Source organism: Mizuhopecten yessoensis, unplaced genomic scaffold (assembly GCF_002113885.1).
Source record: "Mizuhopecten yessoensis strain PY_sf001 unplaced genomic scaffold, ASM211388v2 scaffold11143, whole genome shotgun sequence".
Lineage (NCBI taxonomy): Eukaryota > Metazoa > Mollusca > Bivalvia > Pectinida > Pectinidae > Mizuhopecten > Mizuhopecten yessoensis.
Window position 1 is genome coordinate 188,465 of NW_018408901.1, and position 14,944 is coordinate 203,408.

Genomic DNA, 14,944 nt, shown 5'->3' on the forward strand with positions numbered 1-14,944 from the left:
TTGTTATGACTGTAACGGGGCCAGCCAGGGTACTACTGTTGATCACGTAGCTCAGCTGGTTAAAGCAACAGGATAATAATCGGAAGTCCTGGCAGGTTCGAATCCTGGTCCGTCCCCGTTGCATTATCTTACATTCCAAACACTGCAGTTGATTCTTTCACTGCTTATTTCATCTTTATTATATACTTTCATGAAAGTTCCACAACCTATGGTTTTCTTTTCAGCAAGGATTTATCTAAGCTGCAGTAATGCATGAAAAAAGTGTTAAAAGTAAATAGTTATAGGTTTTGGAAATGGTATGGAGATCCTTGAGACAAATTTACGGTAAATATTCATCACCGAAAATATTAGAACATTTTATTTCTAGTGTGCAGTATTATTTGAAAACCAGGAATTTACAATCTATTACATAAAAAGACACTCCTGAACCAATTGTATGTCTTTATTGGTAACAGTTATATGAGATCTGGGATATATATAAATACTACAATGTACGTTGAAATAAATTACGATTTCTCCTAATCTTGGTAGGACCCTTGCAGTGTAATAACATAATCACGTTGATATTTGACCAGAGGACATTGGTTTTAATCTGTCCTTGCCCTTGTGTGATATAATCCTTTATCAGAGCAGGGCTGAAATGAACACTGCCCGTTATCTGACTGCATCAGAGTGGTTTCCCTTGTCTTCCCCAATTTGAAGGAGGTGTGAAGACTTAAGTATAACTGATACTGATAATAAAAATCTGACACACCATCAACACTAGTTATTCAAATTCGTGATTATCACAAAAAAAAGAAGGTTATTTTTTACTTTTTGTTATTTTATGACTTTATACAATTTTATGACTTTTTGCAAACACAAACTCTCATGCCAAAGTTAAAGCTGAATTTCCATTTCTTGTTCAAAAATAGACCCAATATAGCTTTTACCCATTTCTAATCTGTGGAACTGTCTGCCAGTATAACAGGAAGTTGTATAGAAAACCAAAGTGAATTTTCAAACATGCAATTCAAATAAAGTCAGATATTGTAACACAATAAGTTTTGTCATATATTCCTGAAGTTTCACTCAACATTTATTATGTAACGAAACAAAATCTTAAACCCAAAATCACGGGGAAAAGAAAAAAAAACAACACAATTATGTTATAGATACAAGATTAAACCTTTATTCAACAATTACTCATTAGCATATTAGTTGAGATAGTTGAAATTCCCGACGGTGCCGACCTGTCGTTACAATCTAGATTACATCTATACTTGTATAGCGCAGCACACATAGATGTGGGCAGATCCAACGTCAACATGGATTCTTGTGTTTGTTTTATCACCGCCCAACATGGAGCGTGTAAACTTCAAAACATGGCAAATTAAACTTCCTGTGTACGCTGACATCAAAATTTTTGCAGTTATTGACAAACAATTGATAAGTGACCGCAGTCATTAGGTGTGTCCAGATGACACAGACGTAATAACACATTTAGTGACCGGCGGGGTCCATCTCCCGTGTGTATTGTGTATCATACGAAATAAACAAATAGGCTAGAGATCAGTGGGTCCTGTGATCAATAATGGCTACACAGGGCCTGATAATACACTATGAAACAAAGACAAACGGGTCCAGACACGTTATTTTCCAACAATGTGATTCGTTGGTACACCTGATAGTGGGGATGGACCTATATCCATTCACTAAATATCAATATCAAGTGAGACGTTTAAATTTTCCTTATGGATAATCTACAAAATCTACACAAAGTTATCAGCGGACAGCAGGTGAACTCTCTAAGAAAGGAACAATTTTACATCTAATGGACAATGTGGCCAAGATTGAAACATTTTCTAACTGTATATAAACACTGGCAGAGTCCATCCCAGCTCTAAAAGATGTAACTTACATACCTACAACCATCTTCGTTAAGCACAGGTAGGTGACATACAATACATTTATAAATAGAACCAGGTAAACATTTTACCTGTAATTTTTCGATCTCAGACTGTTGGGGAACAGTTCAGTTTGAAAACATATTACGCACATACACACATAGGTAAGTCGATGACCTGACTAGGAGCAGTGGGTATGCATAATATTATCTGACCAACAAAGGCTAAACTTACATACTGTCTACATGGGTACATCATAGCTGGTCTACTTATGATTCGGCCGCCGACTCATTATATAGGTGGGATTTAAATCAAATTTGGCTCCTAAATCAGCTGGTCTTCTATATTTAAGATTAGTAAAAGTGAACTATCAGCACTTTACACCATTGCAGATTATCCCTCACATGGAACGTGACAAAGAGGTATCTTGATGTGTTATTGAATCACAAAGTTCTCTTCACAATTTCTCTTAATAAACATGTATTTATTTTCAAAACAAAGTTTTCAACTCCATATTTCTATTTAAATTGTTTTTAAAATATATTTTTCATAAACAAATTCTGACAACTCGAAGTGTCCAGTAAACATATATTCTCCATACTTTTCATAATATAAAAAGGCTGGGCTTGACTCCTTATCAAAACAAATAAACACCTTCAGAACACCTCTAGAGTTTTCGTTTGTTGGTTGTACTGACAAAAGTTCAAAATTAATTCTGTTAATTCTAATAATAACCCATGCTTTCATTAAAATTGAAGTAGCACTGCAAAGGAGATACAGCTATCTTTTATATAGCTGTTTATAATATAATATAGAACAATGTTCCATTTTCTGTCTTGAAAACAAATGATACACCTTAATCAAAACCTTATTGGAGAATTTTTTCTTCAGAATCTTTTATCATGGAAAACTTCAAAATATTTTGCATCAAAACATGTACATTCTTCAGAATATTTGCCAAGACAGCATTTTTCAGAATCATAAACACCTTCTTTAAAACTTTTATCATAAAGACTTTTTTTAATGAATATTGTTTTCAATGTTCGGTGTCACAATATTTTAAGTGAGTTTTAATTAGTTGAGTCTGAGGAGCACAGAATCCATACTAGAGCATGAGAACGGTTTATGAATAAGCGCCTGGACCTTTTCACAAATGTACATGTTCCTAGTAGAACATTCAAACGCAGTCAGTCCTGCATTTAGTCATGGGCTCACGCAAATTCAAGCACGATTTTAAAAGTACACAAGTAGAAAGGGGAGATAACTATTTGGCATTTTTTAGTAATTAACGCCTTCTAATCTCTTTTGAGTCGGTAGTTCCTTGAGGCGAACAAATTATCCGTCAAAGTTTCAAAGTCAAGTACTGGTATTATACAAGTATTTTAATCTACAAGCTATAGTCAACATTCCAAACATATTAAAGACTTATAAAAAAAAAAATGCAAAAAATGTGAATACAATGACAAAAAATGTTGATCTCCCAGATCAGATTTGGAGGTGTTAAAATTTTTTAATAATTGTGATTACATAGTCATAAATATTACTTATAACATAGGCTTAAGGTGTTAATCATGCAATTCTCAGTCAATATTGTACACAGTAAATTTATTTAATCCAGATCGATTTTAATTTATAAATAAATAATTAAACGTTGAATTTATATTTGGAATTTGACCTGCCCTACAGCACATTACAATGGGATTCAAATTTCTTTTTTCTATGAATATTTCAAATTGAAAGACTTTTCTTACAACCTGTGTTTAACATGCCCGAGTTCTTTTACAATACCCTAGCTATGCAAGGCATGTCGACAGACAAGAAAATGGATCAGTACCAAGCGTAAAAAGCCAAAAATGAACATACGGCCTTAGCCAACATGTTGACTTAGCATTTATATTCAATTGGAATGTAGCTGTGTTTGCTTTCTGTATTATCTAGATTTGGAAATACACAAGCATGAGTTTGGATATATATACTGGGCTGAAATATTAATACAAATCATGAGGTTTCAGGATTGATGTTACATAATGTGAAGATCTATATACACAAAAGCATACGTGGCCTTGGAATAAACCATTTTACACTTGACCAAAATAGAATCCCTGTTTATTTCCACTTTGCTCACTGCCAACAATTTTAAGGTCCCGTTTTTTTTAGTAATTGATTCTTTTTTATATTCCCTTCAATAAATTGACAACCCCTTTATAATGCCAAAATTTCACTATATTGAGATGGCAGTATAACAAACCTTTATTGGAATTATTTTGTAATATGCCTGGTTATATATTTTGTCATTATTTTACAATACCCAGTATTTGACCAGTATTATTTCGACTGATAAAAGTAGGTTGGCGGTTAACAATAGTCAAAATAAAATCTCATATTAAAAAAAAAAATCATTTAAAGAAAGTTACTTCTATTTCTTGAAAAGAAAAACAAATTCAAAACTTAAATTTGTTTACAAATGAAAAAGAAGGTTCTGCAGTTAACATAATCGGACGTGACAATACTAACCTGAACCATCACACCAGTTAAAAGTTAGCGGTATGAAATGTTATTTTGAGGTTAAGAAAATGTGTGGCGTCGGAACTTGATATGCAGGAGAACAAATGGGTGTAGTATCGATCAAATTCACCACAAATACACAACACTTTTGGTAAAAAAAAACTTTCGAAGGATTTTTTTTTACAATCATTAATCTATGCTTGCTTGCTTGTTTGGTTATTCCAAAATCTTCCCATAGTGTTATATATAGAAAGCTTGTACTAAACAATTGTCACACTAGGTTCTGCACTGTAAGTTTTCATCTCTTGTGAGATTTCAATTTAATCATATCATTTATCAAACCTTAAATCTCCCCCTTTTCATGTTGATGAGATTTTCGATCTTGTACCTAGCTTACGTTGTGAGCACCTTACAGATTAATCTGTTACATAGCATGTACACTATCAATTTGTTTTTGAGCAGTTTTCCTTGGCCAGCCGCAAATCGAGCTAATCTGTCGAAAATCCCGTCACAATAGCACTTGGCCCGGTAATCACCGTTCACATAAACACACCATTGTGCTGTGCCACTTTCCAACACTTACCCACACTCATTGATAATTACAACCAAAGAATTTAAATGGTTTTGTTTAAATCGTGTGAAAGAAACCATACTTATTGGAAGTCAAGTCGAGCTTAGGATCACTGTAAGTGTGGAAGGCCCAAGCGTTTCTTATATATACCTATCAATATGACCCCGACATAAACTCTAGCATTGAAATAATGTCCGAGTCAGCAAAGTGGGGATTCCCTGATATATATACCATTAAAATTAAAGGCAAAGTCATTTAAGTAAGGATATCATTCAAGTCAGCCAAATCAGGATACCCAAATATATTCTGTATGACTGGAAATTTTACGCTGCAGTAAATTGTCGCCTTTTTCCCATTTACTATTAAATTGATGTCCGCAGACTCATTAAAGTAAGGATATATCCCAAGATAAATTTATCATTACAGCGAATGTAAGTTAACAGTATAATATAAATAGCAGTTAAATGTAAAGGGCGAAATTAACACTTGGCAAAACTTGGTTTCATTGGTGAAGGGCGAAATTTTGACTGTGCTAAAATTTCCCATTTACCATTAAATTAATGTCCAGGCTCATTAAAGTAAGGATACTACGTATAATATCTATATCATTTAAGTCTGTGAAGTGGGGATATCCAATACCGTCCAACCTGTTCTTTCAAAAGACCACCAGTGTGTAAAAACACCATTTCTAATGTTCCTCATTGTTGTAATGTCACTGTGAACTGAACCGGTATTAATAGACCACTTGTACATGAGAGACCAAGGGTGATTAGTCCCTTAATACACCTTATCGTTTTATATATAGTCACCATTGAATTCATGCAAAATTTGGCAAAACAGGAATATCACTCCAATACCATGCAACATAAGAATGTATTCAAGTCAGCAAAGTGGGTACCCAGATATGTATACAATTTAATAACAAGCAGACTAGGCTAAACATCTGACACTTTGCCATGAAATTAGTATATCCAGTAAAGTCATGGAAGATTAAACTATGATCAGCAAGGAGGGTACATTCTAACCCCAATATGTATACACTTAAATTAATATCCAAGTCAGCAAAGTAGTCAATGGGGAGACCTCTGGCAGTATTTGTTATGCAGAAATTATTTCTCATACCACCGATGTCTGACATAACCCGTTGATGTACAGCCATCCTAGTTAGGCAGTAAAACTTGAGGGTATTTGACACTGAAGGGGTGGGAAGAAACTTTACAATACTGTTTATATTCTACACATGAAAGAGGAACATAATTGATACCAGTCATCATATGAATTTACACAAATATCAAGACTCCACTTGTTCTGTCGGGAGAAAATTTAAACACCAGTTCAGCAGTAGAAGTGTGCATGTGTATTGCCTTTCAAGACAAATACCGTGATATATGCAGTTAAGCTTCAATAATCCAGCCACTAAATGAGAGACAGAGTTGTGACTTCAATAAATCTGCCACCCTAGCCACTAAATCAGAGGAACAATTGTGGCTTCAATAATTCCGCAATCCTAGCCCTAGCCACTGTTGCGACTTCAATAATTCTTCCACCCTAACCACTAAATTAGAGGCAGAGTTGTGGCTTCAATAAACTGCCACCCTATAGCCACTAAATTAGAGGCAAATTTGAGGCTTCAATAATCTGCCACTTCATAGCCACTAAATTAGAGGCAAACTGTGTTTTAAATAATTAGTAGCAGGATTTCTATTTTAATAATTTTGCCATATTCATCCTCGTAAAATCAGTGGCAGGATTATAATGTGACTTCAATAATTCCGCCATTATAATCCTATAATCCCAGCAAATAAATGGCAGTTGGCCTTGTATTAATGGGACAATTTTACACAGAAAAAGCCAATCTTGTCCCATAAAACACTGGCAATGCAGATAATGGCGGGATGACCAGATTAGCATGTTCACCCCTAACATTTTAACCTTACCAAAAACAAAGACTGCAGGTCTATTTAAAAATGTAGGAGTGAATGAGTTAATAGTGCTCGATAGTTGGACAATTGGATTGGTCGCATGTACCGGCCAGCTGTGTAAATAATGCATCAAAAATAACTATTGAACAACGATGCCAAAGTTTAAAATAATCCTTTTCAACTGAGTTATGATACTGATGATGAGGATTTAACTTTTTGTTCTTCATTCCAGACAATTTTATTTAAATTTTTAATAATTCAGAAATAAATAATTTGTTATTAAGACACTTAAGGCTGACAAGTTAGAGAATTACAAGTAATAAACGACATCAAATTTCATAAGACCCCACAACTGCAAAATATGTCCCTTAATCCCTAAGAAATTCCCAAAAATTTTCATTAGAAATTAAATGCATTATTGGAATTGAAGAAATTCTTCTTAGGGTTAAGATTTCTCCTACAGTACACCCAATAATGCTTCCCATTAGAAAAACTTAAGTTTAAGATTTCTAAAAGTTGAACAGCATTTGGAAAACTGGAGTTTGATTTATTTCCAGCAAAATGATACTAAAATGTTTAACTTAAATAATATTTACATTACATCTTCTCTTTTGACAGAACTTCTTACAGATATGCAATAATTTGCATCTCACACAGGAAATCTAAAATATTTGTACTCGTAAAGTAAATTTCAAAACCGATCCAAAAACTGGATGAATTTAATAATTACACAGGTATATACTTTTTTGCTACTTTTCCACGTTTTCCTCACTCAATGACTTCTGTGAGTCACTGAAGCCAGCACTCAAAACACCTTTGTAGCTACACGAACCTGTAACAAAACACAGCTATCGACAGGTAAATATTTAATATCTAAGTCTGTAGTAAATCCGTGAAGATATCATCCGTACAACTCTCATTATAAAGTATAATATACCCTTTTTGTTATGTATGTAAATCTGACAAATTTATTCATAAACTTGTAACAGGTTTGCTTGACTACCAAAGACGTGTTAAAACAGAGCAGGGTGTATCTCTTTCTTGTCCATTGTTTCCAAAATGCATCCTACACTTTATATTTGTTAACCTGTACCGTATCACTGTTGTGTCACAGATCAGCGAGTGAACGAGCTTGATAGGACAGTAAACATGTTGCAGCCGGTTGACTTCACAGATCTGGTAACTTAAAGTGTGCAACTCTACGATGTCAAATAATTACGATAACATTTTTTTTTAGTCAACACACTCTTATATAATTAACGTTCTTTGCTAGTCAGGGCCAATCTTTGTTAACCATCCTGTTCCTACTTGGGACTGAAATTTATACAAAACTTAAGGTTCATATTCGGTACCCCATCATTCCACTATCGGAGTCCCTTTGAGGTTTATTTAAATCCGTACAATCCTTTTAATCCACCTAAACATCCATCCTTATTAGTATTTATTCTGCTACTCGAGTAATCTTACTTGTAATTGATGCAAAAATTGTACATTAAATATAATGAAAATTCATTTTGTCTATCATTAGGAAAGTAATGAGATGAAATATCTGTTAAATTCAATATTAAAAGAATTTCAGAGATTTAAGATTATAAGCCAGTATATCAATTTGAGCCTGGGGTAATGATATATCCTATAGCACTAAAACTCCTCCCTCATTGAGTTTTGTATATCCCATCCCTGTTCAGGGTAAAAAGCAAGTCTCTTTTTGTGTCTCGGGCTGTGGTTGTGCGTTCGTAATATAATAACATGACGACTTGTAATACCTAACCCGATACCTTACAAGTGGCGGGCCCGAACCACTGCTGCGGCAAAGAAAATTAACTTGCTGACATGTAATCTTGTCATCAAATGCACCATCCACTTTCGATGCAAGATCATGATTATCCCGGCAAGTTCAAATCAATAGAACCCAGTCCGTCGGTGCCCTAAACGGTAACAAATCCCCTTAGGTTAGAGCCCCGAAGTGCAAAAGTTATGGCCCTTTTGTCTCCTCGGATGACCTGAGCCGAGCAAACACAGAAGTGTGACTTACCGACTTCAAAATGTTTCGGCCACCCTGAAGATTTAAATCTATCTGGAGGTAGGATTTGACTTTAAAAGTGACTATCATCTTTGATTTTCACAAGTTTTAGTGCTTCTTTTGCAAATGATGGCCATAAGATTAAACCTGACTTTGTATCTGACTGACAGAAATTTTGAAGTATCATCAGATCCTATCTATAAAACAAGAATAACAAGAATGAATGAACGTTTATAAGTAATCAACTCGATGCTTGAACTTTGGTTTATATACAATTCAGTTGTAATATATAGTTGCAATACCAACTATATTGTATATAAACAAATTTATTTCACCACTAAGTATACTAACATGAAAATTATCCAGAGGAAAATTGGGCTTTTAGTAAATTGAGGTATTACCCAATGTTGAGTACTATAGACCCCTAAGGCCATTTTCTTCATTACCTTTTCATTTCTATTTCAAACTTTGCAAGAAATTCTATTACTTTTTCCAGCTGAGTAACACAAATTGTAACTTTACTTTGAGAAAATTGACCTTGTTTTTGTTTCTGCCAAAAACATTCCGAACTCACCTGTGACATGCAATTGAGCAAATCGTTTTGCAATTGATCAAACTTTCATATAATTCTTGGCTAGTTAATTTTACAGCCAAGCACTCAACACAACTGTTAAACCAAATATTATTCTGAGTTTGAAATAATGAAGATATAATGACTATAGCTTAAAGGCTGGATAGTTATGTAGCACAAAAATGTCCGTTACACAAGATGTCAATTACAGCTATAAGCAAAACTTTTGACTACAGATAGCCAAGACTTTCGCAAACATTCAAAAAATTCAATTGCTGTTTTAAATTTGCTAGACATTTTGTCTGAATATTTAGAATTGCTTGAAACATAAACCAAATGCCTCAGACTCAAATACAACCAAACATATTTTTCAGAAGTTTTTTTTTTCCCAAGATGCTCGTGTTGATTTAACATTTCAACACTTCAGAAACCCAGCAGTCCCCATGTTACCCCCAATGTTAATGTTACCCCCAATGTTACCCCCTATATACCCCTAAGGCCAGTTGCCACGTTGTACCTCTAACTTATAGAGGTAAGTGAACGCAGAAAGTTTCATATTGCAACATATTACAATATTTTAGGAATATTATTTCAATATATCACAATAAATCATATTCAGAGAATATTCTTTTTTTTTAAATGATAATTCAGTAAGCCTCCATTCAATGAATTGATATTAATTTGTACATGCAATTTTAGAACTTATCACCAGGTCATTCAAGCATAACTTGGATAATATTCAATCTTCTAGCATTTTTCCTGTAAAATGATTTACTCATTCACCCCAAAATATCTAAACTGGACGTGCCCAGACTTTGATTTGGTAAGGTTCAACTGTGACTTTAGGGGTAAATGGGTTAATAAACTCGCAAATAATTAGTTGAAAAAATATTACAATAGCGTGGAGGCACGGTTGTCTAATGGTAGGACGCCGGGCTCATGACCAAAGGGTTGCGGGTTCGAGTCACAGCACTGCACAGTGTTTTTACTCTGCTTGTTCCAGTCTACTCAGCTATAAATAAGTATGTGGTTGGGCAGTGCTGGGATTGTTGAATCCTAACTGTGAGCGTGGAAATGGCAGCACTGGCTGTTTGCTCCCCAGGGAATTGAGAAAGATATCGGCTGGTTGCAAAGGCCCTATAACCATAGATAATATTTTGTGAACCACTTAGAGACGACCTACGAACTAGATTGTGATAAAGCGGTATATAAGAACCTCAAATTATTAATATTATCAAAATCAATTGCCATTTAAACATCATATATTGCTAGACAAGTGTTGCAATATATTGGCATTGCAATGTTATTGCTCAGTTCCCTACTTGCTAATGACAAAAGGCCCTCCAAGCCGAGCTTATTGTAAGTAAAACAACCTAATTACTGGACACTGAGGTATCTGTTGGTCCAGGTGGTACCTATGATGTTCTTTGGCTACTAACCTCATATAGTTCTCCCTAAACAAACAAAATCGTAATGCTCTACTACAACCATTTGTATATGTATACATGTACCTCCAGCCTCTGTATCCTTCTGGAACCTGTTAGGACAAATGTAAAAAGAAACAGGTCCATTGACCTATCCGAACCTCTTAATTATGTGGTGGCAAGCTGGATGTCTTAGCTTACGTTTCCTGTTATAGGATTTATGCATTTCACAGTCTTATGATAATAGTTTTTAAAATGAAACATTTGACCTATCTACAAACTAAATGAAACATTTGACCTATCTACAAACTAAATAGTCTTTGAATGAATGTACTTATGTGTTTAAATGTAAAGGAAACAGACAAGTTGATTACTTGGCCTTATTTTAACCAAGAAAGTGAGGTCAAGGTCAATATTTATAAATATAATGTTCAGGAGCAGAATAGACACTGGGGGAGTGACAGACACTCTAGTCAGAACTAAGTTTGTTTGTGTTAGCAACATCAATTGTACAGGTAAAGTAGTAATCAATAGAAGTTACTTCCAGAATTACCTCCCTTTCAAAAATTAAACATGTGTTTTGAATATTCAACGAGATCATAAGTTTGCATGTACATGTCGTTGACATGAACACTGCAATAAACATAAACAATCTGGTTGAAGCTAGTCGATAACTAAAAACTTTCACAAACTCGGAAGTAGATTAATGTACACGTTCATGTGAAATGTATATATTTCTGTGAAATATTGAATGAAGGGTCGACATCAGATGTTTTATAGGACACGTTTTCTAAAATGACCAGCAGGTTTAACCTACTAGATATGCGTACAAACAACAGACAACACTATAAGCTTATATGGATGTTCATCTTCACACCCTTCTCTTAAGGGACCCTGTCCCACTGTACTGCCGTTATATATATCTGTAGCACATTTGGGCTCATCCTCTTACTTGGTTTTCTTTATTTTACACTCAGAACACATTTATTGATTATATTTTGTCTATTTCATCTCCATTATGTTTTAGGTAAATTTTTGCGAGTTATATGTGTCTTCTCAAAATAATTTTTCAAAGCTTTAGTCATGCTGGAAGAATAAGTTTCAAATGCATCTAGTTTCTATTTTGGCAGTGGTACAGGGATCCTTAATAATAGCTAATGATCAACCATTTCCAAAGATGTGCATCACTGCACCCTTTTCAACCATACACATGTGCAACCATTCCCCTTTATAAAGACATAAAAACCCTTGCTCCTTTCTTCTCTTAAATCATGAATATTCTTGCACCCTTCACAAAATATGGGTACAATATGATCCCTTGCACCTGTATGTGGCAAGGCATGCCATGTGTTTTCTTTTTTCCTAAAACATTTTACATTTTTCTAAAGATATTTGCACCCAAACACAACCTATCATTTGCACCATAGAGAACCTCCTTCAAAACCATGCATGCACATGTCTTTTTTCTTTAGAGACATGGTCACCCTAGCTAATAAATATTTCTCAAAGGATTTGCGCTTCGATCTTCACAAAGTTCATAAAGACCTTGAGATACAGCTATAAATTATAAACTTCAAATCACCTAATATATTGTCTCATTATTGTAAAAATTACTTTGAAAACCTAGACTAATTGAATAATATGACAAGTTCAATATTAATTCTTGCACTCGAACAATCTAATATTTCTTTCTGCAAATAAATCATTTCCCAAAAAAATATTGGGAACAAGACTCTTGTTGACGTGATTGAAAGAATGAATGAACAGAATGTATGGCAAGTATCTAATTTATTACATTTTCATGTGAAAACCCATTAGGGTGTTTAGGACTTGTCGGAGCTTAACACAGTCGTCGGCTGGAATATTGCCAAGGATTGAGCCCTACCCCAAGTTTTCCATGAACACATATGCATATAAGTACTTGTAGTGTACCAGTCCCACTCAGGTAAACATACCAGATTTGTCGGGCAGATTTAAACTTCCTTTTCGGCTAGTCGAATATTTTGTTGTCTAATTCTATGTATTGTACTACTACCTGGTAGGGTAACCTTTGTATAACACAATATCCTGTTGTAGGTGTTGTCTTATACAATGTACTGTAGTAAGTGTTTTATAACATAATGTACTGTTGTAGACATTGTCTAAAACAATGTACTGTTGAAGGCATTGTCTAATACAATGTACTGTAGGCATTGTCTAATACAATGTACTGTAGGCATTGTCTTATACAATGTAACGTTGTAGGCGTTGTCTAATACAATGTAACGTTGTAGGCGTTGTCTAATGCAATGTAACGTTGTAGGAATTGTCTAATACAATGTGACGTTGTAGGCGTTGTCAAATACAAAATACTGTCAAAGACATTGTCTAATATAATGTAACGTTGTAGGCGCTGTCTAATACAATGTAATGTTGTAGGCGTTGTCTAATAAAATGTAACGTTGTAGGCGGTGTCTAATACAATGTAACCTTGTAGGCGTTGTCTAATAAAATGTAACGTTGTAGGCGCTGTCTAATACAATGTAACCTTGTAGGCGTTGTCTAAGACAATGTAACGTTGTAGTCATTGTCTAATACAATGTGTTGTAGGCATTGTCTTATACATTGTAACGTTGTAGGCGTTGCCTAATACAATGTAACGTTGGAGGCGTTGTCTAATACAATGTTACGTTGTAGGCATTGTCTAATACAATGTAACGTTGTAGGCGTTGTCAAATACAAAGTACTGTCAAAGACATTGTCTAATATAATGTACTGTTGTAGGTGTAACTGTTGTCAAATACAAAGTATTGTTGTAATCTAAAACAATACAGTATTGTAATAGCTCTGTAGGGTAATCATTACAATGTATTACTTGTATTGTCTCTGTATTTTGTCTTATACAATCTATTTTAATAAAACCCCATAAGGCCATTTTTAAACAGTTGTGCCGTATTTATCCAGCAAAAAGCCCATGTCTGTTAATAAGCCCACCCAAATAAATTGTATATTGGTAAGAAATGCCAACAAATATCATATTATGTCCTGTTATAAGCCCATTCTCCCACTTTGAGCAAGAGATTGTGTTCAGTCACATGGGCTTATTGCAGAATGTATAGTGTTATGTTTTCACCATGACAATTTTCAGCGTCAAAAATAATATCCAGGCTTCATTAAATCTTTTTAAGTTGAGTCACATCTCCAAATTAAAATCAAGATCACTGTTCTGCTTCACACAAATTCACCATACAGTTTGCTAAGTCTCTTTAACATACAGGCCATGTTTTGTTTAATTGTGATTCAGCAAAGCAAAGGCTCAATTAAACAGCGAGATTTAGCTAAAACAAACAACAAAGATTAAGACTTAGTTAGATAAACATTAGAAAATGTCATCTAGCTGTAGTGCAAACTTAGCTATAAATTGTAAAATTCTGCTCCTTTGCTTCATACAGTATGGAATTTTGTATAATTGTTTTCCTTCATACATGCTAGTATATTATTGACTCAGAGTTCCTACACAATGATCGAATGAAAGAGACAGCCACGTTCATGCATACACCGCATGATACTGACCGTAGAATTACATGCAAAATTTTTCATCGTCATTAATATGTCTTGTACAAGATAGAATTTTTTACAGATTATTATGTATATGTATATTCTATATACAGGTTGTTTTTCAAGTTTTAAAGGTATAGGTATATAGATATAGTGCAAGTCACATGTTTGTCAAGACTCCCATGACCAAAACCACAAGCCGGCAGATATTGAAGTGGGCGTTATAACTCAAGGTTACATAGCAAATCAACAATGTCAGCAGATTGTTTTCATTGTGGTAGATGTAGATACTTAAAAAGAGTGGTAGAACTTTTACAGCCTTCCCGGATTTAGTTTGATTAGCCACCCACAGAAAGAATAGGTCTATGTGTTTAAAGAAAGGTGTGTTATTTGGACAGTGCATGAGAGAAAGGGTGTGTTTGCGTTACATAGGGACGTGGGTTTGTAAGGGAGGAGGAGAAAGAGATATAAGGGGGCACATAGATAATTGGAGAGGGGTACGACA

General features: G+C 34.5%; 2 protein-coding genes across 10 annotated transcripts in view; one reads left to right on the plus strand and one right to left on the minus strand.

Moving 5' to 3' along the window:
• Nucleotides 1-14,944, minus strand: part of LOC110466704 (calcium uptake protein 3, mitochondrial-like) — a 164,116-nt gene that overhangs the window by 138,220 nt on the left and 10,952 nt on the right. The gene's annotated exons all lie outside the window — the stretch shown is intronic.
• Nucleotides 1-14,944, plus strand: part of LOC110466706 — a 115,114-nt gene that overhangs the window by 77,543 nt on the left and 22,627 nt on the right. The window contains exon 1 of one of the 3 annotated variants that reach the window (XM_021523412.1): nt 1,687-1,929. The exons of the other annotated variants lie outside the window; for them this stretch is intronic. The gene's annotated coding sequence lies outside the window, so the exon portion shown is untranslated. Of the gene's footprint in view, nt 1-1,686; nt 1,930-14,944 lie in introns of those variants that run through there. 3 annotated transcript variants of the gene reach the window in all.